Genomic DNA, 24,097 nt, shown 5'->3' with positions numbered 1-24,097 from the left:
GTTGCCCTACCACTATGAAAATAGCAGTGCTTGGCTACTGCCTGGTGCCTGCTGTCAGCACAGTTGTGGTTTTTAAATTGTGCCCCAGTTAATCACTCTTTCAGAGAACAGAAAAAATGAGAAATAAAAAATAATACACAGTGTTAACTATGCTTCATTACTGGAAAGCATCTTTCAGTTTACATACGTTTTTGAAGGCTTCTGTCTTACGGCATAACACTTTCTGTATAGCCAATAACAGAGATGGTCTCTGCTCTCTGCCTCCAAGTTCTCCTGGCAACAGTCAGTACATACTTTATAAACATTAATTCCTCATTTCAAACCCCTTTGGTTTATACTTTGATGTGTCACGGACTACAGAAAATAGAAATGGGTGTCCAGAACAGCTGATGACGTGAAATGAGAGATGTCAGCATTTTGCTGTGAGAAATTACTAACCTTTGTGTGAAGCCTTTGTGTAGAATATTCTTGATTAAGACAAAGGAAAGGCTTTAGAATGCAAATAGCCTCACAAAAAAGGTATGGTCAGACCTTTTCATGCCATTTCAGTTTTACATTTTATCCTTATATTCTTCACAGTATCAATATTCAGATGTTAGTGGATTAACAAAAGCGTGTATGTAGACAGACAGACATAACTCTCATAGACACACAGAGTACTTGTTTTATATGCTCTGCAACTTCATAGCGGAGCACGTTTTAGTTTTCTATCTGCCCACTCTGCTCACGGTAATGATTCTGGTTAGCTCAAATGCAAATGCGCTTACCGGTAAAATCAATTATTTTTAACTGGTGGTCATGTGGTGAAAAAAATCCACAGTTTACCTCTTTGTGAAGGTAAATCACTATATAAATATTAAATTGACAAGATGGCAAGTTCTGTGTGTCACTCGAGGCATTTGAGCTGTTTAAGGATAAGCTGAGGAGTAGCACCCTCAAATAAGGTAAACGAAAATAAAAACCTGCAACACCCCATTCCTCTGATCCTCTCTGGCCACCAAATATAGCTGAAGTAACCAAAACAATGCTATTCATAGGATGGCATGCAAAGAAAGAGGAAAAGAAGTGAAGGACAAAGACTAATCTTGGATAGGAAGACTGCAATGAAGGGAACAAACTGACCCATGTATTAAGTATGAAGCTCTGGTGCTCACAAACTCTTGCGTGGATCCAATATTCCCAAGCCCACACAAACTGCACTCAGAGTGACACCTCCAGAAGCCTGGGCACCTGCAGGTTGGGGCTGAAGATGCTGAACATTTTGGAGCATACTGCACAGAAGGACTGCAGCCCCTTCTCACATGTGGCACATTCTCTCCCTATTTAAGTGATATTCTGCACTGCTACATGAGTTTTTCTGTTATAAATAGATCAGCAGGCCAATTTGTAACTGAAAACAAGGAAATTCCCACGTAATCTTTCGGGTTTTTTGGCTTAAGTGCTGGATGCTGAGTCACCAGCTCCCATGTCATCAAACTGGCCTTTTGGTCAGGCTGAAACTGGTCTTTGATATTTAAGGTGCAATCCAACAGGAATACAGGATCAATAACGGAGCCAGTTCTGCCCTGCAGAGACCAATTTGAGAACACGCTGAACCTCAGCTTATAAAATAGCAGCTCCAAGTGGTGCCGCATGCTGCTGATTCTGACATGACACTGTGTCTTTGCATGGCAGGATGATGAAGCACCCTAAAATTAGCCACCTTACTATTTCGTAAAGAGCAGGCAGAAAGGTAGCAGCCTGCACTGAGGAGAACAAAGAGGCACGGGAGAGGACCAGAACTGAGGCTCACACACAGGCTGGTCACGATACTTCATGGTGAGCGCTCTTGGCTTCTTTGCAAATTTCCATGTTGGATTTTTGGATGTCATTTCTTATCCCAAGTACAGGGTGACCTGGTTGTGAAAGAAGAAAGGTGCTTGCGTAAACAGAGGTGGGGTGGAGGGCTCTGTTCTCTCGGGGGGCTTGGGAGACAGCAGAGAGGAAAACTAACTGTGAAAATGGCACGGATGGTCTCTTTGCTTAGAGGTATGGTGTAAGCTGAGAATTAATTCATGGAATTAAGTTTGTTGTTACTGGAATAGAACTGAGAATGGAAGAAAAAATTGTGCTGCTACAGAAACCAGAAATACCATGATAAAGCCCCCTCTCTGTCGAGCCCGACTGATTTATTTTTCTAGTATTCATCTCTCTCTCCACCCTTTTTCTTGGGTGATAAAGTCCGTGGCTTTACAAGGAATAACATTTAAGAGAAAAAAAAAAGGAAGATAGGTATGGATATGTCGGATGTTCTCCATGTATGAGAACAGAAATAGTAATGGAAAAGGTTCTAGACCAGAATAACACTTGCAGATGAGAAGAAAAAAAGAAACTGTAATGAAACATTTGAATATCGGAGGACACAATAGGCATGACAAGAAATGGATATTAGGGCTGATCGCTAGGAAAGAAGATGACACAGCATGCATCTCTAGGAAGCAGAGGACTCCCCATCAGCTAGGTGCAATAGCCTGTGGCCCTGAACAACTGTCAGGCCGTGCTGTGCTCCCCGTTCCTGTCCTAGGAATCTGCAACTAAGAGTTGGGGAGAAAATAACCCCGAGGCATAAACTGTGACCAGTATGTTCAAACTACGTCCAGCTGTTTCTGCTATTAGTTATTGCTCAAAAAGATGGCATTATTTTGCAACAAAGATATTTCTGTTTAGTAGAGATGATTGGACAGTGTTCTGCAGCTTCTGTGATTTAATTCAGTATAAGACTCATGATTTCACATGCATTACTGAAACCCACAAGGGCAGGATACTGGGAGATCTATTTTGGTGCAGTTAGCAACTGCTAGATATTTGGTGTAGCATGGACTGAAACGTGGTGTCGAAGTGGTAATGAATCTGTGCCACTGGTATCAACTACAGTACAGGACATCTCTGTTCAAAACATGGATTAAATATTCACCGTGGCCAAAGACTTTTGAAAAGATGGGAAATTAGATTCCTCTTGCAGAGGTTGTTAAGGAGCTCCACAGAAATTCTGTGTGAGCAGTCAGAGCTTGGAGTCCTTGGAGAAATGAGCAGCTGAATTTCCTACGATGGAAGTCTCAATCCCAGCATTTGAAAAAAAAATGTTTCCCAAAAAACCTCAAATGATTTTGGAGACAGAAGGGAAGTGAGCTGTATGATATAAGCAATCAAACCCTCATAACCGTGTGAGAAATGGCTGCTGCTATATATCCACAATTCATATGCAGAGAAATCTATTGACTCCTCGTGTTCCCAGAGATCTCCTGTGCCAGTATTTGCATTTAAGAAAGAAAAATTGCCACAAAATTTTAATCTTCTGTTTCTGCTTAGTGACACTGGAGTTGTGCAAAATCCTGATAATCTTGTTGTTGATTTTTTTTCATATGAGTGATGTAGAGGCTCTTCTTTCTCTCCAGAAAATCTTTGAACAATGTTTGTTTGGCCTACCAGCAGACAAAATCTGTTTCAATTTGAAATTTCAAGCTTGTAAAGGGGAGGCCCAAGCAACTATCTATCATTTGGAAGCAGAAGCAGTAGAGCAGCCACCTGTGCCAAACCTCCGTTGCATTTAGCTGGCTTTTTTTTCTTGGATAGGGAGGGAGGTAGCAGTGATTCATCACCTGTGACTGACTGGTGAAGGCTTCCTTGTCATTAATGTCAGCAACCCACTTGGACACCACTAAATATGATCACTGATCCCCATCTGAAATGATAATTTGAGGATAGTCCCCACTTAACACACAATTTATATTTACTTTCATAAAAGAAGAATACAGGGCTGTTTCCAGCTCGTGGGCTGGGTTCTAGAGCAGGAAAATTACTCCTAAACATAGCCATTTGAGGGCAGTTGAAGGATCTTGAGGGAATTTGAGGTAGCTGGGATCCCTGGAGGTTCAAGAGAGTTTGTTCCTAGATTGTCTCAGGAAAAGACACAGCATTTCCACAGTATCCAACTGAGGCAGAGCTGCTTCTGTTCACCCCGGGACGCAGTGGAGACATCCAAAACAGATTATCAGCAGGAAAGTCAGTTGGAAACTCCAATTTCATCACAAAACACTTCCACAACATTTTTTAGGCAGTAGACTTGTAAGAAAATACTGTGCCCAATGTGATAAAACTTTTGCAAATACAAACAATTCAATAAAAACAATATTATGTACTTATAAGCTTGTGGAAAACTCAGGCAGGCAAACTGGCTCTTTGACAGACAGTATAAATGTTACAAATTAAATTCCTTTTGGTATCATCTTTTTTTTATAATAAAATGAATGAAAATAATGTTTATTTGGCACTGCAGCCAAGCAGTTTCTTCTTAATAAACAGAATTAGGATTAAAAATCACTTTTCCTGAGAGGCAAATGCCATGTGATCTTTATAATTTTTCCTGGCCTCTTGTTCAAGTTTGAGCCTCTAAATAGCTCATCAGCATTATAAACTTGTTTGTGCTATCTTCTGAGTTTATAATAACCATAAGCATTAAAATAGTCTGTTCACAACTATAATAATCACCGCAGAATTATAACAGTCAGGAATCTAGAAGCGTTTTCTTTATAACTATTACATATAGTAATAATTTCCAGTGAGTTTTATCTGCAATGATCTCTTGAGAATCTAATGTTTTGGATTACGGTGCCTGCACATTTTCAAGTCAAATCTATGAAAATCTCTACCTTTCAGTGAAGATTTAGTTGAGAATGGTTAAAAGGAAGACATACAATTTTAAAAGCCTTCACTTTAAAAGTTGCTACACCATTAGTTTTACAGCTGATTTTGACTGGATACAGAACTCACTAACGACAAATCTGATACTGTTATTATATTAATTTTCCTGGTGTTTTCTAACAAAAATGCAGCAATTTTAAAGAAATAAAAGTAGAATTAAAATATTTTTTTCCAATATAATTTAGATCTACATATTTTGAAGTGAGGTTTAAAAACCTAAGAATTACCAAATATATCTATGTTTATATTGCAGGAAAGCTGTATTTTTAAAAATATTGGAGAAATTAAAGATTTGAATACCACGCTTGCCTCTCTCATAATTTTTTTGGACATATAGTGATCAACATTAAAAGAATAAAACTGGAAACTAATAACATATTCATTGTCATGTACTCTCTGATGTAAACATTTGGCTGCAACTCAGGATCTAGACCAGATCTTCACATATCTGCAAAACAACCAAAGGGTTTGTCTTGCTCCACATAAACATAGAACAAGCATTTCAGGATTACGAAGTGTATAGAGTTTCTTTCTGAAGTTTTTCAAAACCAGGACAGGAAACCATGCTGCTTGGAGAACTGTTACCCTTCCTTAATAGCATCAATAACACAATCCAAAGGAGCACTTGGAGCACACAGAAAATAGCTGTATCTGCAGGGTGGGGACTGTCGTTAGAGGCTTCATTCTTGGGAATCAAATTATTCATTGGTTCTTGGATTTTACACTTTGCTATCTTGGCTAAAGCTGGGAAAACTCTGGAAGTTCTTCCTAATAAGTTCTTTCTCTTGGCCCTCCTTGGCCAATAAGTTAAAGTCATTGTTTTCCCTGCTTCCCATTCCCCTAGGGGTGGGTAAAATGTTTCTCAATGGAAGCCAATGGAACTAATGCCGATTTAAAGCAGCTGAGTCTTGGTGGGTTTATATCACAGCTCAAAACCTCACAACTGAGTATGTCAAGTATGAAAAAAATACATGTTTGTACTCCTTTCACGCAGTGTAGTCAGCAAAATGAAATGTATTTCATATAAACTCTCTCCATCATAGCATGGTACCAGCAGTTCTGGCTCCCCTTCCTTCTCCAGCCCCACTTAAACTTCACTCAGACACCTTACAGCCTGTTCAGCAGTTCAATACACAACAAAAGAAATCCGCTTTATGCAGGAGGAATAGTTTTCATGTACGAGACCCAGGGTTTATAATCATTACAGTTGAGACTTTCTAAAGTATGCCTCTTCAAAATACATATCTTGATTTAAACAAAAATGGTGAGTAAATATTTACGTGACTGCCTCTAGTCACACAAATGTCAAAATCTTGGCAACTATATTAAACATATATATTTTTATTATATTCTTTGGTGATTATATATATATATAATATATATATTATATTCGTTGGTGAATATAAACACCCCAAATGAGAAGATACAACTGGATCTACACAAATAATTGCTTAGCTTTTCAATAAGTAAGAATACTGAAAGTGTATCTTTTTAACTATTTAATTAATACATAGGCTTGGTCCTCATAGCCTGTATTTGAATTTCCAAACTAGTAAATATTTCTTTGTAAAACAGATGTTTTCTTGATTTACTATGTTGTTCTGATTTCACATTAAGCATTATGTCTAATACTTAGTTCAAATATCGAGTTTCTGCAGCCCTACACTAAGAATTAAACATGCCAAAAAAAGTTTTGTGCTTTATTAGGCCTTTAGTATTTAAAGCAAGTGAAAATACTTACCATAATATTTGCATTTGCTGTCTAAGTAAATGTCACAGTTTGGAGTCTTCCAATATTCTTCCTTTTCTAAAGCAAGAAGAAACGACAGATTTAAAGAGGCATATTCAAAGGCACTCTAGGTAGTAAGAAAATTCCTTTTTATAACATGTGTGATAACACATGGCATTACTCTATGTCACTGATATACCAGATGGTCTAAACTTGTCTTGTAATATGCATGTTTTATCAGATCAGAATATATCTTAAATCCTGTGATACATCTTTTGACTCCTTCCAATAAGTAAATAGATATTTTGATTATTTGGAAATTAGATGGTTTTAGAGACTGACAACTACACAAGCAGAACCACTGGATTCAGCGTGGCCTGGGAAAGCTATCATAAACATTTTTTATTACTACATGATTTATCTGAAACGAATTAGGGGTCTTACTTAGCTTCCTATTAGAGAAGGTATATTGTTCTCTCTGTTTCTTTCTCTGTCTTACATTCCTATGAAAAGTCACCTTTGGCATAGTTAACCATCTGCATGGCTAATCAGAATGGCCAGTACCTCCTGCTGGTTTTGCCCTGATTTTCTGGGTCACCATTATCTGGCTATCACTCCCTCTTTAGCTAGAGTGATTCTGATACTGCTGGAGTTTAATAAGCTGGTACTACCAATTTCCTTTAATTCTCATCTCTCTCCATTCTACAAGTTTGCCAGAAAGACCCTTATTTTAAAATTAATTCTGTCAGTAAAGTTATATCCTAAAAAAACAAGGTTTTTTGAAGCTTCATCAGTACCTATACATACAATTTTTGCAGTGCATCTTCATATAAATTTTTACAAATTATGTTGTAATGCAAGACAGTTTAAAATTACAATTAAAAAAGCAACATTTAAAGTGGGACGGTGACTCAGTGCCCTGAGGGGAGGCGTTCCAGACAGATGAGGCAGCAGGAGGGGAAGAGTGCCAGAATGCTGGGGAGCAGCTGGTAAACTGATCTCAAGTGTGCGTAATACGGTGACACACGAACGTGCTGGTAAAACAGTAATTATTTCTCAAACCTGTCGCCTAATGAGATTCAGAGTTTGGGAGTGACACCATAGTTGTGTTCTTAACACAAAACTACACTTTGACTACAAAGGAGGAACATTTTAACAGCCGTAGAACTGCAGAAATTGGGGGGTTTTCCCTTGTCTGTGGGCTCAACGAGCTGGGCAGGCAGTGCTTTCTGAAGGCCCTACACAGGGGGTTAGATAAGATGGTAGCGGTCATCCTCCCAGCACGACACAACCCCACGATTCCCCTCTCCCACAGGTCATCACTGCGCTTTAGTTGTTGGCACAAGGATGGCTGCGCTTTTCTGCTGCCACCGTGTGTCCAGATGGCAGGTTCCACCTCGGCATGGGTACAACCTCTCTTCCCCAGCTGCGGCTCTTCAGATAGACCATTTCTGAGCTTATCCTTTGCACCACTGTAATACACGATACACAGTCTCTCCTTTCCAAGTTGGTTTCTGTCTTATTTTATCCAACTATGCTCTCCTGATCCATGCCTGTCAAGCTTTACTCTTTAGTTCCTCTAGTTCCCTCACTGAACAGTCTCGTTGCTGTCCTCCCAGCTATGTATCCCAGGCGATCTGACGGCCGCAGGTTCAGAGATGAGCTGCCTGCCGTGCACACCACTGGTAACTCACTGAAACTCTCATCTGGGTGTGCTTGGAAAGCAAGAACTCTCGAGAAATTATTTTAAACATATAGACTATTCATGGATGCCCTCTCATCGAATCACAGAATGGTTTGGGTTGGAAGGGACCTTGAAGCCTATCTAACTCCAACCCATCTGCTACGGGCAGGGACACCTCCCACTGCATCAGGTTGTTCAAAGCCCCATCCAACCTGGCCTTGAACACCTCCAGGGATGGGGCAGCCACAGCTTCCCTGAGCAACCTGTGCCAGTGTTTCACCACCCTCACGGGGAAGCATTTTCTCTTAACATCTAATCTAAATCTCCCTCTTTTCAGCTTAAAATTGTCATCCCCCCCAGTCCTATCCCTGCACTCCCTGATAAAAAGCCCCTCCCCAGCTTTCCTGCGGCCCCTTTCAGTACTGGGCGGCTGCTGTGAGGTCTCCCCAGAGCCTTTTCTTTTCCAGGCTGAACAAATCAAACACTCTCAGCCTGTCCTCATATGGGGACAGAGGCTCTGTTATTCTCTCCCTATTCTAACTCCCTCTCCTTATTCTCTTCTAGCAACAATCATTGAAGACATTGCAATTAGGCCTGTATCTCATGACGTATAGTATTAGCAACTAAGTTATTGAATGCTTTGTCCTATTAAGCATCTGACTAAAGTGGATTTTCTCAACAGTTTTAGTTGTCCGTAACAGGTGCCAAAGCCTCTGATGCTCAACACACCAGTCATTCATTCTGGTTTTGGTTACTCTCAAAACCTAAAAGTCCTGATCTGTACTACCATTAGGCTGAGCTGCCTCAGGCTGCTGCCAGCTGCCTGGCAGAAAATAAAGAAATACACTGGAAAACCACTATACCTAATTAGAAAATGTATACTCTCTCCATATACTATATATAGGATATATATAGCATATATGCTCTTAGTTCGGATGGAATGTAAGAACCTCTGAGTACATTTTCCTCATTGCCTTGCAACTCACATTAATCAATTTTCCACACTTATTTTGTTCTTCTATGTGAAAAGCACTTACAGATGGTCTGTCAGTGAAGCCTTTCAGGTCTTTAAGGAGTTTGGAATTTCTTTGTAAGCAACCTGGATGGAATTCTGCTCTCTGTTCGAGATGCGCAATGCCATTTAAGTGATAAGAACAAGGATTGCACTAGAAATCTGTTTGATGAATATGTAATTGGAAATAGACACTGTGTGGTTACAAAATACTATACTAGACTGACTCTTAATCCACTTTTGAAAATACAATCCATGTGTTGCAGTGTTAATCTTAACTCAACTCCAAGTCCAAAGCAGTCATGTATATGAACCTCTCTCTGGACAACAGTGAGCAGTTCACAAGGCAGACAGTGGAGACATCAGCTCTGCTTAATATCCCCCATAGAAATAGCCACAAGGAGGGAAATTAAACATTAAACTTTTTAACCAATGAATAACAGGAGAAGAAGTTCAAATATTGAAAATGCAATGTATATAATATGGCTTTCACTTCAGTAACATTCCTGTATTTCCTTTAGAGTTACGTAATAAGTTATGTCCACTCTTTGTACCAGTCCCCCAGCAATCTGTTCAGTTGGTACTAATCATGGCTATAAACATCATTTTTAGATGTTTTGGAGATGCATGTTCTAAAGAAAGGTAAAGAAGCCAATGGAAACGGGTAGAGCTGTAGCTGCTAGGGTCTAATCTTGTTTTATCTGAAGAACAAGTAAGATCAGTCATGAAAAAGGGGAGAGCAAAACAGAAAAGCATAAGCAAAAGTACACAGTGTCTGGCTTAGTGCCCTCTCTTACATATCATCTGAGGAAAACAAGTCCATCATTGTATCAGGTACAGCAAGATCTAGCAAACCTGTACCAGACTGAGTCAGTGCCAACCAATGCTCTCGTAGCTGGACACCTGAAACAACATAGCAAAATTAGTCTTGTTTGCTAAGCCAGGTTCTATTAAAAACAAGAGAAGGAAAGACACAAAAGATAAGAAATAAAGGGAGTAAATAAAAGGAGAAGGTCATGGCAGGAATGCATATCACATAAAACAGTGTCCCAAATTAGGTGAAGACAGTATAACTGGCATTACCAGATCCCCTTTTATGGTCTGGTTTGGACTGGTCATGCCCTGCGGTCAGGACAGTGAAATCCTACAGTGTCAGAACAGAACCTGGAGTCTCTGATGATGCTGGGAGTAGTAACCCTGTGTACATCTCACAACTTTGGCTGGGGTTTTGGTATCAATATCAAATCAAGCTTCTTCCTGCCTTACTTGCCCAAAGCAAGCCATAAATGGAACGGTATTTTGTTCATTAGTCCAACCCAGTTTCTGCGCTATTAATTTTAATCCATTGATTTCTGATCTTGTGTTTCTGTCATCTACTAGACATAGTCTCCATCAGTCACTGTTTTTTTAAAACAGACATCCTTATTAGTATTATGTCCATTTTTCCTGTATTTGATTTTTTTAATTATTTTTAAAAACAACCTTATATAACAGATTGCATCAAACTTTGGCTTCTCTGGGCAACCGTCAGTCTCGCTATGCCAATATTTGCTGCTTGCTCTACAAATTGTTGAAGTCTGGTAGTGCTGACCCCAGAAGGAAGGCTGGTGTGAGCCAGACCCTGTGCCCAGAGGTAGCGGTAGATTCAAGAAGATCCTACTCAGCCTTGTCAGCACTTCCAGGTAGAGTCCATGCACTTTATGTTTGAGCCATAAAGAGAAACTATCCACTTCAAAACATGATTGCTAGCAAATCAAAGAACACAGCTGCTTGTAGAAGGTTGTTTAGATATCCCAGCACACACACACACAAAAAAAGAAATTCCCTTACAAAAGGAAGAACGTAGGAGAACCTAATAAAATATTAACTATGCAAGGAACAGTAAAAATGGTTGTGAACAGCCACTTTTTGCTAACTCTTCTGTATTACAGGCATCTTTGCAAGTTGGCCAAGTTATTTGAAAGGCTAATTCTATACAAGATAGTATTATACAACGGATAATACTGCACAAGGGGGAAAAATATTTAAAATAAGGGCATGATTTCTCCCATGTTTTAAGGCAGGAAATTCACCTTAAAGAATCTGACACTTTCATAGTCAAGTAAAAGGTTTTTACAGAAAAGGGGTTTTACAAATCCCCTTTTACAATTGCCACCAAAATCAATTATTTAATGTTCTGGACATTTTCTCTGTGTTTTATAGATATCTTCATAACATTTTTCAGCTGTACCATTTCTACTGCAACAAGGCAAAATACTGGTATATTTTTACATATTGATTCATTTTGAAAAGCAAAAAGATGGAACATTGGGTGAAATTGGATAAAGACAGTACAAGAGATTGTGGCTTTGCATGAATGGCTCAAAGACTGCTTTCATTACTGTGGTTATAACTAACTTTTGGAAAAGTCAGACTTCTCTCATGTTGATGTTAGTGACAGAACAAATCACTGATTTCATTGGAAACAGCACCCGGCACTATAAATTACTATTAGATTTTATATAAATAATTAACGAGACTGAAAAATTCGATAGTAACACTCAGGCAACCCCCACACGAACAATGCCCTGTTAAATGATAAAACATGTTTGAAGCTGGGTGAAAAAGAAATAGGCACTGAATGAACAGTTCAACATTTTATATGTGCCTTCTCCAGAAAAGAGCTACCATTTCTTTCATCCTTCTGATATGTCTCTCCTTCTAAAATTAGAATCTGAGTTAGAATCACACAATACCTGGCAGGCTCATGCTAAGACACGCACTGCATAACGATATGAATAGAAAATATCCAACTCATATTATCTTACACAAGGTTTGCAAATCACTCCTGAACGAGCTTTACCAGAAACATCCAGAGAATTGCTACGAACGCTTTTCTTACCAGAAGGCTAATGGCCTTAGGAGACTTCACTAAATTTATAATCTAAAAGAGAAACAGGGCTTGCCACTGCCATTCCAATTACTGGACCTTCAAATGTAGGGCCTCAAGCAGCAACAAGTCACTGATGCTTCGAGAGGAGACATCATAGAATCATCATAGAATGATGATTTCAACATCATTGCAGCTGTCAAAAGCCTTGGAAGTAGCTGGGATGACTAGGCTGGTGTGATGTAAGACAAGGAGGGTGCTCCATCAGCCAACATTCATATCTGACCAGCAAAATGGTGACAGATCTACTAAGCCTCTCCTCCGAGGTTACTCCTTCAGCCCATTAGGGCAAGCTTTTCTAACTCACTGCCTGTTGCATGCTCCACATTAGAAAGAAATGAGCTCAGCCTTGGGATGAGCAAGATCAGTGTTTGGTGGGATGCAAACCAAAAGTGGGTAGTAACCCTGTGCTCCACAGGGCTCTGTAGAGATCTGCAAAAGCACGGCCTCACTAGAAGTTGACTGCGAAGAACCTTAAGGAAGCTTTCAAAGAAATGGAAGATTTAATATTTTGGGTCCAGACTTTTCAATGGGAATTTAAAAAAATCACAATCTAAACCCTGGTCCGAAATCTAGGACCAATTACAAAGACAGTGTTAATATTTTCGGCAGTAATTTGAAATTGGATCACAATCACAGCCAAATCCCTGGTCTTGTAGAAAATCATCTTTAGTCATGGTGAGATTTTTTTTCCTCCTTTTCAAGTTTTTCTCATCTTTCCACATTTTCTGTTTGCAAGATAGCTGCATAAACACCATCTTCCTGCTCTTGTGTGATGGAAGGTCACATGGTGGTCACAAGAACACAATGATTATTGCTGCTATTGTGCATATTTATCAGCAGTAACTGCTGTTGTCTTGTATACTGGCTATTTCCCAGGCATGGCTCAGAAAAAAACCCAAATAAAACTGGTACACAAAAGGTGATTTTGTATCCTTTATGAAAACTTTTTCTTATATATGAAAATTGAAGACACTAGCACACTTATCAGTAAGATATCATCTTTCTTTTGAAAGTAATTGAAGTTCCTATGAGACCTATGATTATATCTTGCAGGCAGCAAGTATTTGATTTCAAAAGCATGTCCTGTGTTCCTCTAAATCAAGAGGAAATTTCTGTTGCATTGTATAGCACCTTCACCAGTTTCATGGCAAGGATCACACACACTTCCATGAATGCATCTGACACAGCACAGTAAGAAGTTATGATATATCTGACAGCACCTTTTCTTGCTATCAGTTGGAGCCCTTTGGGTATGAACCCCTTTGTCAGTCTCAGAGACACGGTGGGACAGGAGTTCCTGGCAACACAAATATTGATTTGTCATTTCTACCATTTGTGTATTGGTTCTTGGTGTCCACACAAGGCTCCTGGAGAATCTTCATTTGTAAATTCCCAAGTGCAATTGTCAGACTATGCAGACCTCCTTGACAATAACATCTAGTCTAGTCCTACTGAAGTGTCCTTTTAGAGCAAGGGACTGTCCCACTGTTGCTTGCATGACAGTGTACTTGCTTTTTGTAGTGTCGAAGCAGTGCTGGACCATCATTTTTTATTTTTTTGCCAGTGTGATAAATAGAATATATCAGCTCATTCTGGATCCGCCTCAGCACTGTCCCTTGCAGAGGCAGACATGGCAACAGCAATTTGTACTTGCCCACCAGCCAACACATTTTGTACTGAATCACAACCTGCAACATGCATATTGTTGCATATATCTTTAATCATGCTGCAAATTCCTTTTATTGGCTTAAAAATTAAGAGATTGACAGGCTGCAAAATAGAAAATTCTTTCTCCTGTAGACACTGGGAGCACTTACTAACACTTCAGAACAAATGCACCGTTATGTTCTGAAATAACAGGAGAACAAAGGCAAAAGGACATTAGAACAAGCTTTCATTACTGAGACACTGCCACGTGACCAAGCATCACAAGCTACTCTTGTAGGCACAGATACCTGAATACATCCAGATCCTTTCAGAAGATAAGTTTATCTGCACACAGGGCAGGCTGTGAGGCCCCGCGGCAGTTCTGGTTGGACAAGGGAGGAAACGCTCTTTCTGTGGTGGGTGGGATTGCTGATAGTGACTGATCAGCTACCGAAGGGCTCAAAATTGTGGCACGCTCTGTGACTTATGCCTCTTATGTCTCTTTGTGATTTCAACACTTTTTTTCTGATTCTGCATGTTTGTCGACCAGCGTGTCCACAGTATGCAATTAAATTCTTGATAAATTTACATTTTCCCTAAGAATTCAGGTCAAGTTATAATGGTTGAATGAGTTAGGAAGCATCACCTAAGCTACAGTACCATTTTACATACTCGCCCTTAAAGGGTAAGAGCAGAAACTCACTACTTGGATCTCCCCATAGGCACACAGACTGTGTGTAAACTGACTGGAGCTGATCAGAAAGTGGCTTGGTCTACTCCAGTTGAGCTCAACTAAAGTCTGAGTCACTTCACAAACCAGCTGTTAAAACACTGCCAGCAAGTTTTTCTTTGTTGAACTGATGCCCCCTTTCCTGTGAGCTGCACTGCTGCTGTCCAGCTTGGTACACTGTTTTCTCCTTTGTTGGACTGCCTGAGGCTCAGTCAGCAGCACTCAGGTTTATGCCTTTTTGTTCTAAGGTGCTATTCCTGCTCAGAATACAATTTTGAGGTTTTTCCAGCTGTTTTTCATCACTAGCATCTGTGATAAGTATCTCACTAATCAGGATGCCCTGTAATAAATGTCCCAAAGCTTATTGCAAACTTGCAGCTGCCTGCACTACATTCAACACTAATCTCTAAAGACAAAATAAACTTTTGTACATGTGTAATTGTGAGCTTAAGGTAGCTTGAATTGGAGAATTTCTTATTTCAAACTAATTAAACAAATACATGCTATCTGCCAGGTACATCGTACTGATCTATATGTACTATGGACTTAATTACAACCTTGAAGCGACTACAGCAAGCCAATGCCCCAGAGAAGGGCTCATCTGCCCCAACTTACTTTGGAATAGCAAGCTAAGCCCTGCTTCTTCTCTGAGCTGTTTGAAAAAACAGGGATTGTAGGTCAGTGTTGTAAAGGACAACAACTTCTTCAGATCTTCAGGTGCCTTTTCTTTCTTATGTTCTAAGGCTCTGAAACTCTCCAATACTGTACTTTAGATGGCTTCTTCCAGCCCTAGCCATATTCACAAGCTGACTGTCAGGCTGGACAATGTGTGTGGTATTAAGGGTTGCCTTCAGATGACCCCCAAAAGACAGCACAGACTTCTTGTATAATTTTGGGCAGTCCACACAGATGTCTAATAATTTTTCTCTACTGAATACTGTGTAACCCATCTCATTTCTCAATCATGGTTCAGCACATGCCATTAATGAGATTGCATTAATTTAATCCTAACACCCAGAAAATCCAAGTATTTTCCATTTATGATAAATCCTGAAGGTTTACAATTACAGTCTGACAATCCTACTGTGGAATAGCAAGCATCCAGCCGCGCGCAAAGTTCCATTTTAAGACACTCCTTCTGCTTGTAAAGGTACTTCGGGCTTCAACAGACAAGATCTGGAAAGAAATAGCGTTCATGTAATTCACTCTAGGACACTGCACCTCATCCTAGAGAGGCAGGTGTTCCCTTCTGCTGGCCAACAAAGAGAAAAGGGCAAAAAGCTGGAGGTCGTGATATCTTGAAGTGTTTTTCTAGTGCTCAACATTCAAAAGCCTCAATTCTAAAAAAGCAGACAGAGGAACAGTATTTTCATGGGGTTTATGCCATTATTTGCAAACTAGTGAATCTGAAATTCTCTGATGTGGTCTATCAAAATGACAGCTCTGCAAGACCTGGTACCTTTACTGTGTATGCTCTTACTACTTGTGGTTCCTGGAAGCTTTGTCTTTCTACCACCTGCTGTTACCCTTGCCAGTCAGTTTGCCACAGTGAAGGCTCCTAAGTTTCTCATTGCTGTAGTTCCTGCATAACCCTCAGCTCATTTGTTGCACAGATTATTCAATGATTTAGCAATTCTAACATTTTAAATAGAAATCTCTCTTAAAGTGGAAAAGGTTTGCATGTTTTTTTGGATTAGATTCAATACTCACTTTGGATTGCTTGATTTTGTGTATCGCGTACAAACAGCCATTCACAGCCCACCAAGACTCCACGTACACCTTGTAATAATTGCATCTCAGCAGAAGTCCACATAGATTTACAGTTATTTTATCAGACACATCAGACTTTATTTTCAGGCTTCAGACTTCATAGGCTCCTGATCCACACGTACTGTCATGTCCAAGCCCCGGTGGCGTGTGGTACAGTGTCAGCATGCAGGTCCTGTCAGCACTGTGTGGCTCACATCTACTGTTACAGATATTATAAAGAAAGCATTAGATCTCTGTTCCGGGTATAAAGTGACATTAGACTTCACCCAACCCATAAAATGCCTCACCTGCCCTCAAAAGAAGGGCTGGCCTCACTGTCCAACTTTTCCACATCACTGAAGAGCCCACACCACAAACTAAGGCTCACAAGCTTTTCTGACAATGCTGTTTTACAAAGAGAGAAAAAACACTTCTTCCAATGAATCAGAATTTTTTTTCATAAAAGAATTGCCTTTATCTCTGATTTTGCATACTCATGCCTCATAAAACATCTTTCTGAAGAACTACATCCCACAGGAGAACCTCTTTTCTAGCCAAGATTCAGTATTATTCAATAATACTTTGAGAGAACTGGAAGAAGGTGAAAAAGCCAGCTAAGTAGCGGTGGAAGGGGCTATGTATCAATTCCCCATAATAGATACGTAACATTTTGGTAATGTTTCAAATCAGAATGGTCGTGAACATTTTTAATAAAATAATAAATCAACAATCAAGCAGCATTTCTGTTAAGCTGAACTGTGCAGAATTACTGATTATTTTCTGTTGCTGATTTGTAGGATGAGTAGAAAAGAAAATCTAGTCTCTGCGTTTTCCAAGTGATGTGGTAGGGTTTAGTCAAGGTTTTAAACAGTAGCTCAGTTTGACACAATGAAATTGTATATAGTAACAGTTTCTCTGCATACTGCTTAAAATATTCTGAAATCATTCCACCTGTGTTTATACTTCAGTTTTATTTACAGCTGAGTTTCACTTGCCTCTTTTAATTACTTTTCCCCAACAGTTTATTTCTTTGCATTCAATAACCCATTTAGAATTTCTGGCTTTTTCAGCTTTGTAGTTTCAGGCCATCCTTAAGGATTTCTGCATTGTTGCACTGTGTTTATTAAATCTAACACCTCAAAGAAGTTAGGAATATTTTACTATTAAATCACACGCGTTTGCTGAATTTGCCTTTGGAGTTGCAAAACTTTTACATGGTTACTGGCTGATGGGTTTCCCAGCGACTGTAATCTCTGAGTTCTGATCAAAACACAAAGACCAAAGCAATAACCAGTCATTTAAAAAGGCTGAAGTCTACCAGCTGACAAGAGTAATACAATGCCACTACAGTGCCTCTCGGATGAATCCGCAAAACCCACATAAGCATCTATAGGGGACGTTTCGTGAGCGAGGAGAAGGCGCTTGGTGCCCATAGGTGCTGTCAGAGCCGTGGATTCCCTGTCCAATGAGGTGGAATGCTTCGTGGGCACATGGTTTACGCTGCTCAAAATAACTTGGGACCTGCAAACTGACAAATGCTATTGCTCCGGTGGTGACAGGTTGTCCAGCTTCTTACAGCCATCCTCAATAACGAAGGTTAACTCCCTTCACTGTATGGACTCGTAGCCATTCCTGTTCCTGAGGACTCGAAGAATTCCCTCCCTTCCTTAACTTTAATCTTACGCTTCTGGATAATTGTCATCGCTACAAACTGCCAGGGTTGGGCAGCAACATCTAGAGGAATTAAAAAAAGGTAATCCTTCAACTTTAGATCGGTCTACAATTTGATTTTGCAGCGCAGGTGCAGAGGGGTTTGAGCGCATGTGTATTTGAATGCTAATTATTGCTGATAAGACATATATACAGGGAGCAAATCATTGTTAAACGGACTGAGTTAGATTATGTTGAGGCATGTGTATTGCTGTGAAAAGAAACAATGCTCAGCAGCATTATGAAGGGCTGGAATAGCATTGGTGGGTTTCTCAGAATCCCTAGGGCCAGTTTATTCCTCCAGCAGAAGATTGTGACAACTTGAAAAGTTCCCTGCCGGGTCTGTATTCTTCTTCCCACTTATTTTCCCTCCATGTTCTAAAATATTTACATTCTGGGTTTCACTCTTAAACAAAGATCCCATACTTTTTATTTCCTTCTTAAGCAAAATCAAACCTAATTTAACATGACCCCATAGTTAAATACTTTCTATTTATTTATTTATATATTTATTTTGTCGTGTAAAATGACCCCGCTGGCTATATTTAGTGCTGGGAGATCTGCTCTCTGGATTAATGTACACAACAGCTGCAGAAACAGTCCTGCTAGAAGGGCATAGCTCTCCCCCTTGAGCTCTCACTATCTCCCTTGCTCTCTTTCTCTCTCTCAGAAAAGTATTTGACTGTCAGTAGCAAATGTTTGGCCCAATATATTGCAACATTAAGCAGTAATCAGAAGCCCATCTTAAGTTTTACAAAATAATATGTCAATAATTGAGAAGAGAACAGAGTGGCTCTTGCATTTACGTCAATAGAACATTATAAAATCATGCTAAAGATATTGATGACTTTACTAGTAGTTTGGTTTTAGTCATGAGGTTTCTGTTTGTGAAGATGCACTAGAGTTTAAGAGTGGAAACAAAGTCAGCAAACGTTAAAGCAACAATCTCATGCACTTCAATGCTGCTCTTCTCCCTCTCCTGCACCTCCTGAAGGTTCCTAAGGTCAAGATAGTTCCTTCTGTCTGTCTCGCTTTCTTTCAGAAAAATTAAACAGTCATGGGAAGTGTAGTCATTCCTGTAGCTGAGCAGGATGATATTTACATGTCAGAAATAATTTATAGTCAACTCAGGAGTTAAATGGGGTTTGTACCTGACAGACGATTCAAAACAAAGGAGAACTGCGTGCTCTGTGCTGGTTTCCTATTCCCATGCAGTCTTTAGAGATTTCACAGCAGGTCTTGCGGTGGTACAGAAAGAATGTTCCTTATCAACAGCTGCTAAGAATCAGCAGGCTAGGTAGATTTGCAGAGAAATACAACATTAAGATGGTTCGTTAAAGATTTCCACAATAACAGCAATTGGACAATGTAACCTAAATCTTACTTTTCTGCTTAAAACAATTGATTTAGTACTTGTTTTCATAAACAGTAATATTCTATGGGGACAGGCAACTTAATTCTGCCAAATATAAATCTCATTCAAACATCATAGTTTGAAAATATTATTAAAATGTGAAGGCTTTTATATTACAATGTTAGGGAAGACAGATGAAAAAGGCATTACAAAGACAGAACATCAGACAAAAAGTAACTCAGAGAGGGGATGAAGAAAGGCACAACTGAAAAACTTTGGGAGTGGGGAAGGAATGCAAGCCAGATTTGTGTCTAATGTAAGGCTCGAGTTCCCTTTTTCAGTAGGAATGAGTATTTGCACGAAAATTAATCTCATTTTCAAAACAAAATGGCCCATAGATTTGAAGTTACCAGTCAAAAAGATGTCACGATGCCATTTAGCTTGCATACCCCTGCTTTTCAGGGCTTTTCTTTGTCCAGCTGGTGCTTGCTCAACTTCCTACACAAGCAGTCGGTTCTCTCATCTTCAGAAACAGGTGTACGATTCCCCCGACACAGGGGCCGCTGACGCACACGGGTGGAAGAGAGACTTTTGCTCAGCATTTTTAGTTGTGCAGATTCTCGTGACAGTACCTTGTGCAGTGTTGTAATTTGTCCATCTAAAGTGAGACCGTGAATTGCATAAATCTCTTTTTAACATTGAGATCTAAGCTGTAGCTTCACTCCTGAACTAAAACTTTACATCAGTCCTCAACCTCATGCATTTGTGGATCTCCACTCTGTTCATGAGAGCTGCTGGCAGGAATAATAGGAATTACCTAGTTTAAATCATTTGGCTCAGAGTCCGTGCAAGTGGGTCTGCAGTTTTAGCCGTGAAAGGCTTGCAGAGTGGTGGGCCTGTGTTCCGACAAGGATAAATTAATAGCGTTGCCTGCTATATTTTTCATTAAGGACTTTTGTATGCACATTCTGTACCAAATTGTGGGCCTCTGCTGTATCTTTTTGGGCCTTTCATATGAAGTCTTTCTCATACAGGCAATTCTTAAAGGAAACCAGACTGCAGATGTTACTGAGTCAATAAAAACGTGTCCTACATTATGAGCACTTGAAGCCCTACATTCAGAGCTTGTCCTGACGTGAGGCCCAGACTTCACAGGCCAAAGGGAGAGGAGGATGGAGAGCATCCCAGGCAGGTCTCCGAGACAGCCATCATCTGTTTCCCCTCCTGACCTTCTAATTTAAAAATGGGATTTAATTTATTTTGGTTTCTACTTGATTTTATATGGAGTTTTTTAACTTACAGTTCAGGGAGATTCACAGGAGGCAGAGAACTTGAGACAAGGGCAAGAAAGGGTCTCGGTTCTCATTTTGAGAACTACTGAGGGACAAAATCGTGAGATATTAAAGACTTTTTGTGATCAGAGTAAAAAAAAATGACTTGTCATTATATGATAGTAGGAAGGAAATGTTGAAAAACTTTAAGAGCTTTTGTGAGCTGAATGTGTTTTTCCCTTGAAGAACTGTTGCTCCTTTTATGCTGCTCAGGATGCTGCAGCACTGAGGTCAGAGGCCAGGGCACGGCCCCAGTGCCCACAGCCCTCTGACAGTGTCCTCTACAGAGTGACTTGGAGAGAGGATTTATCCCATCCCACTTTCAAGATGATTTATCTAATTCTTTCTTTATTTTTTTTTGTGGGGGCTGTGCAATTTTGCTGTCAGCAGGGAAGGGAAGAGATGCTACGGAGGAAATACAGTGGGAATGAAGAGCCATGTCACCTCTCACAGAATTTCTAGCACCAGAAGAATCACTATTTGCTTGCAAAATAGGCACTCTTAAGGCTCATTAGAAGTTTCTTAAAGCAAAACAGGTGGTTTTAAGGCTTTAACATCTGTACATTTTGAGTCAAATTCAAATGCCTGTGGATGAAACTGTGAACACCTCCAGACAAGAAGAGTTATGTTAGAGGAGACCAATACGAAAAGCAGTCTAGATAGATCCTGTGCTACAGAAATCTAGGCTTTAAAATATTCCCAGCTTCAATTTACTTGCTTGTGGTTTGATATTATTTAAGTAATGTTCATAAAACACTCACATGTTAAATGTTAATCTGTAAATTCAAATTATTTATTACTCCAACATAATATTAACTAAATATGGATTATATATAACTGTATATAGATAATTCAACTCTATATTCCCTTTCTAGTTAAAATCCAGAAGCAATTTCAGTTTAAGAGGAATTTAGAATTAGATTTACCACATAAGGCCCCAATCTACTATCACAGGTGTTCAAAAGATGAAGTATGGTTCAACTCCAGATCCATTAACAATTTATTAAAAATAATCGCATTTCCCCAAAATTCTAAATAGTGGATGTTTGATATTTCCTTTTTTGTTACTTCTTTCTTCCCTTTTCCTTCCCTTTCTTCCTCTACTTTCTCTTTTTTTCCTTTCCTTGTAGAAGGGAACTTCCTTTCATAGGTAACACTTTCCAAAGTTTAGGATTTTAGTTTGTAGAGGAAATCTTTGCATTTTACCTGAAACTGCTTAAAAAATTAACTAAGTAGAGTTTAAAAATAGAGGGGCTGAAAGATGGCAGACAGTAATTCTGTTCACAGCTACAAGTAAATCCTGAGCAGCTTAAATGAGGTTGCTCCAGATCGATCCTGCCACATAACCAAGGGAAGAAGTTGGTTTTATTTACAGAAGGTCTGACTCTACTTATTTTTCTGAGTAGAAGCAGTGGTAGCCATACATCAGTTACAACAGCAAATGAAAAAATCCTTTGAACAGCAGAAGTAGACATTTACATTAAAGAAAAGAGCAGCAGTACATGAAGATGCTGAAAACAACACCACCAGTCTTTTCACCATCTACAAAACTATGTAACAAAGTGAGCAAGAAAGAGCTATCAGCCTTTTTCAGACTTACAATCAAGTGAGAGTTTTAAGGTCTGGAATTTATAAAATAAATTAGGCAGGGAGGAAAACACAGCATATACTAATGATAAAAGATTATATTGAAAATATACATAAAGCAGTAAGGTGTTTCCTAGACATGGCCATAAACTTTAGCTTAAGTGTTCTTGGAAGGATTTTATTTCCATCAGAAGTCGTTTCCATCAGAAGTCTCTGCTTTCCAGCATTAACTACATTGCTTAACAGGAAATAGGAGCTTAGTTATCTGGCCTTCTTGATTCATTACAAGGAACTGAATTCAAAGCTACTTATGTGTCTAAAACAGAAAGTAAATCACACAGTGTTCTAAATAAAATTATTAAGAATATCTTACACTTACACCCCCAAACACACACAAGACCGCTAACCATAGTCCTCTGCTCCAGTCTAACCTTTCCTACGCCTGGAGCCTCGAAGTCTGTCTTGCAGCAGCTACAGCTCGTCAACAGGCAGTAAGGGAAATGGTGACAAAAGTAACTGCTGGGTGAGAATTCCTGCAAGGATGTAAGAATGTGAGCGTGCTCATTAAACAACATCTGCAAAACAGCTCACTCATGTCATCTCTTAGCTTGGTTTTTGCAGCTGCAATCATACTGTTGTAACACCCGTAACTGTTAGTGTTCAGTAGCGTACCGGTAAATGCAGTTTATGTGCAATTAATTTAATTGGAAAGGATATAGCCTGTGATACCTGCTTCCCAAGCAGAGGTGCTGCGCGTGCAGCTCCACAGCTTTGCTGTGTAAAGGCCACAGAGGTGCCACTCTGCAGAGAAAAAAGCAGCCGTTTGCTGGCTGTTCTCACTGAGATTTCATGTGAAAGCATTCTCAATCAAAGCAATGGTAGCTTGGAAAACTAGACAGGGACGTGTACTGAGTAAAATTACTCATTTTTAACAAAAACTGAGGTTGAAAAAAAAGATGTTTAAGCACTTTTTGCATTAAATCTGCTGCTTGCAGATGACCTCTAATATAATAAAGTGAATGAGTGTATGAAAAAAACATCTGAAGGGCATCAAGCATTCAAAGCTGTCTCTGACCAAACACAACAGAGGATCTGCACTCAGATACATCCAGGATTCTCTTCAGTTTGGCAGAGATTTCACTACTGCTGTTTTCTTAGGAAAAGCTCTGATTCTTGCAGTGGTGACTCAGCCAAAGGGAAAGGAGAGGGTTCGGTGTCACTGCGCAAGCTTCATGCAGTGCAATTTTCCTCCCTTCATCACACGAGTTTTCAGTCAAGCAACTGTTGAAACAAACCATGGAAACTAATTCTCCCTTTGTGACTATTGTATCCTAAAGGTCACTTGGCCGGTAAGAGAACATCGCCCTGAATACAGGCTCTCGGAAACTCAAAGCCTGTGCAGTGGAAACAGAATTAGTAGACTGATGAAGTTCACACAGTCAGTTTTGTTCATGACATCCTCTGATGCCTCTCAAGACAAGAGGTGCCCAAGGTCACTGTCCCAGGAAAGCAAAATCCATTACCTTCAATGCACTGGTTTGGTGCTGCAGGTGATGAGCCAGTCAAGACGAGAGAACTGCTGACTGCTGGAGTCAGGCATCCCATTTTCAATCCAAACTAACACCAGTTTAGGGCTGTCATTTGTAACTAGCATTGCAATTCCTCCCCTTGACACTGGTTCATTATAAGACAGATTTTTACAGTCTGCAGAATTACCGGTGCTTTCATTGACATCACAGATTGCCGTCTACTGTGCCTTTATGAGTTTGTCCTTCTTACTACTTACTCCACAGAGGCATCTGCAAAGCTTATCTGCTCACCAGCGATATCTGCAATTACTGTTTACATTTTGCTGGCCCCACGACACATAAGCGGTGTGCTGTGCTCTACCA

The 24,097-nt window shown here is 39.7% G+C and overlaps 1 protein-coding gene and 1 long non-coding RNA gene across 6 annotated transcripts in view; one reads left to right on the top strand and one right to left on the bottom strand.

The window, feature by feature from the left end:
- The first annotated feature begins 1,729 nt into the window (after positions 1-1,729).
- MYPN (myopalladin) overlaps positions 1,730-24,097 on the top strand; it is a 67,515-nt gene continuing 45,147 nt past the window's right edge. Inside the window, exon 1 of one of the 4 annotated variants that reach the window (XM_054071771.1) lies at positions 1,730-1,818. The gene's annotated coding sequence lies outside the window, so the exon portion shown is untranslated. Of the gene's footprint in view, positions 1,819-17,712; positions 17,977-24,097 lie in introns of those variants that run through there. The other 3 variants (XM_054071772.1, XM_054071770.1, XM_009568176.2) reach the window with 3 other exon arrangements.
- LOC128852709 (uncharacterized) lies at positions 7,801-19,805 on the bottom strand. Of its 2 annotated transcripts, none has more exons than XR_008450710.1 (4): positions 19,698-19,805; positions 19,085-19,226; positions 16,185-16,443; positions 7,801-10,068 (listed from the first exon to the last, which is right to left on the bottom strand). It is a non-coding gene; the product is annotated as an uncharacterized LOC128852709 (long non-coding RNA). The 2 variants fall into 2 exon arrangements; XR_008450709.1 differs by lacking the exon at positions 7,801-10,068 and adding an exon at positions 13,812-15,650.

Source organism: Cuculus canorus, chromosome 7 (assembly GCF_017976375.1).
Source record: "Cuculus canorus isolate bCucCan1 chromosome 7, bCucCan1.pri, whole genome shotgun sequence".
NCBI classification, from domain to species: Eukaryota; Metazoa; Chordata; class Aves; order Cuculiformes; family Cuculidae; genus Cuculus; species Cuculus canorus.
This window is presented reverse-complemented; position numbering and strand designations above follow the sequence as displayed.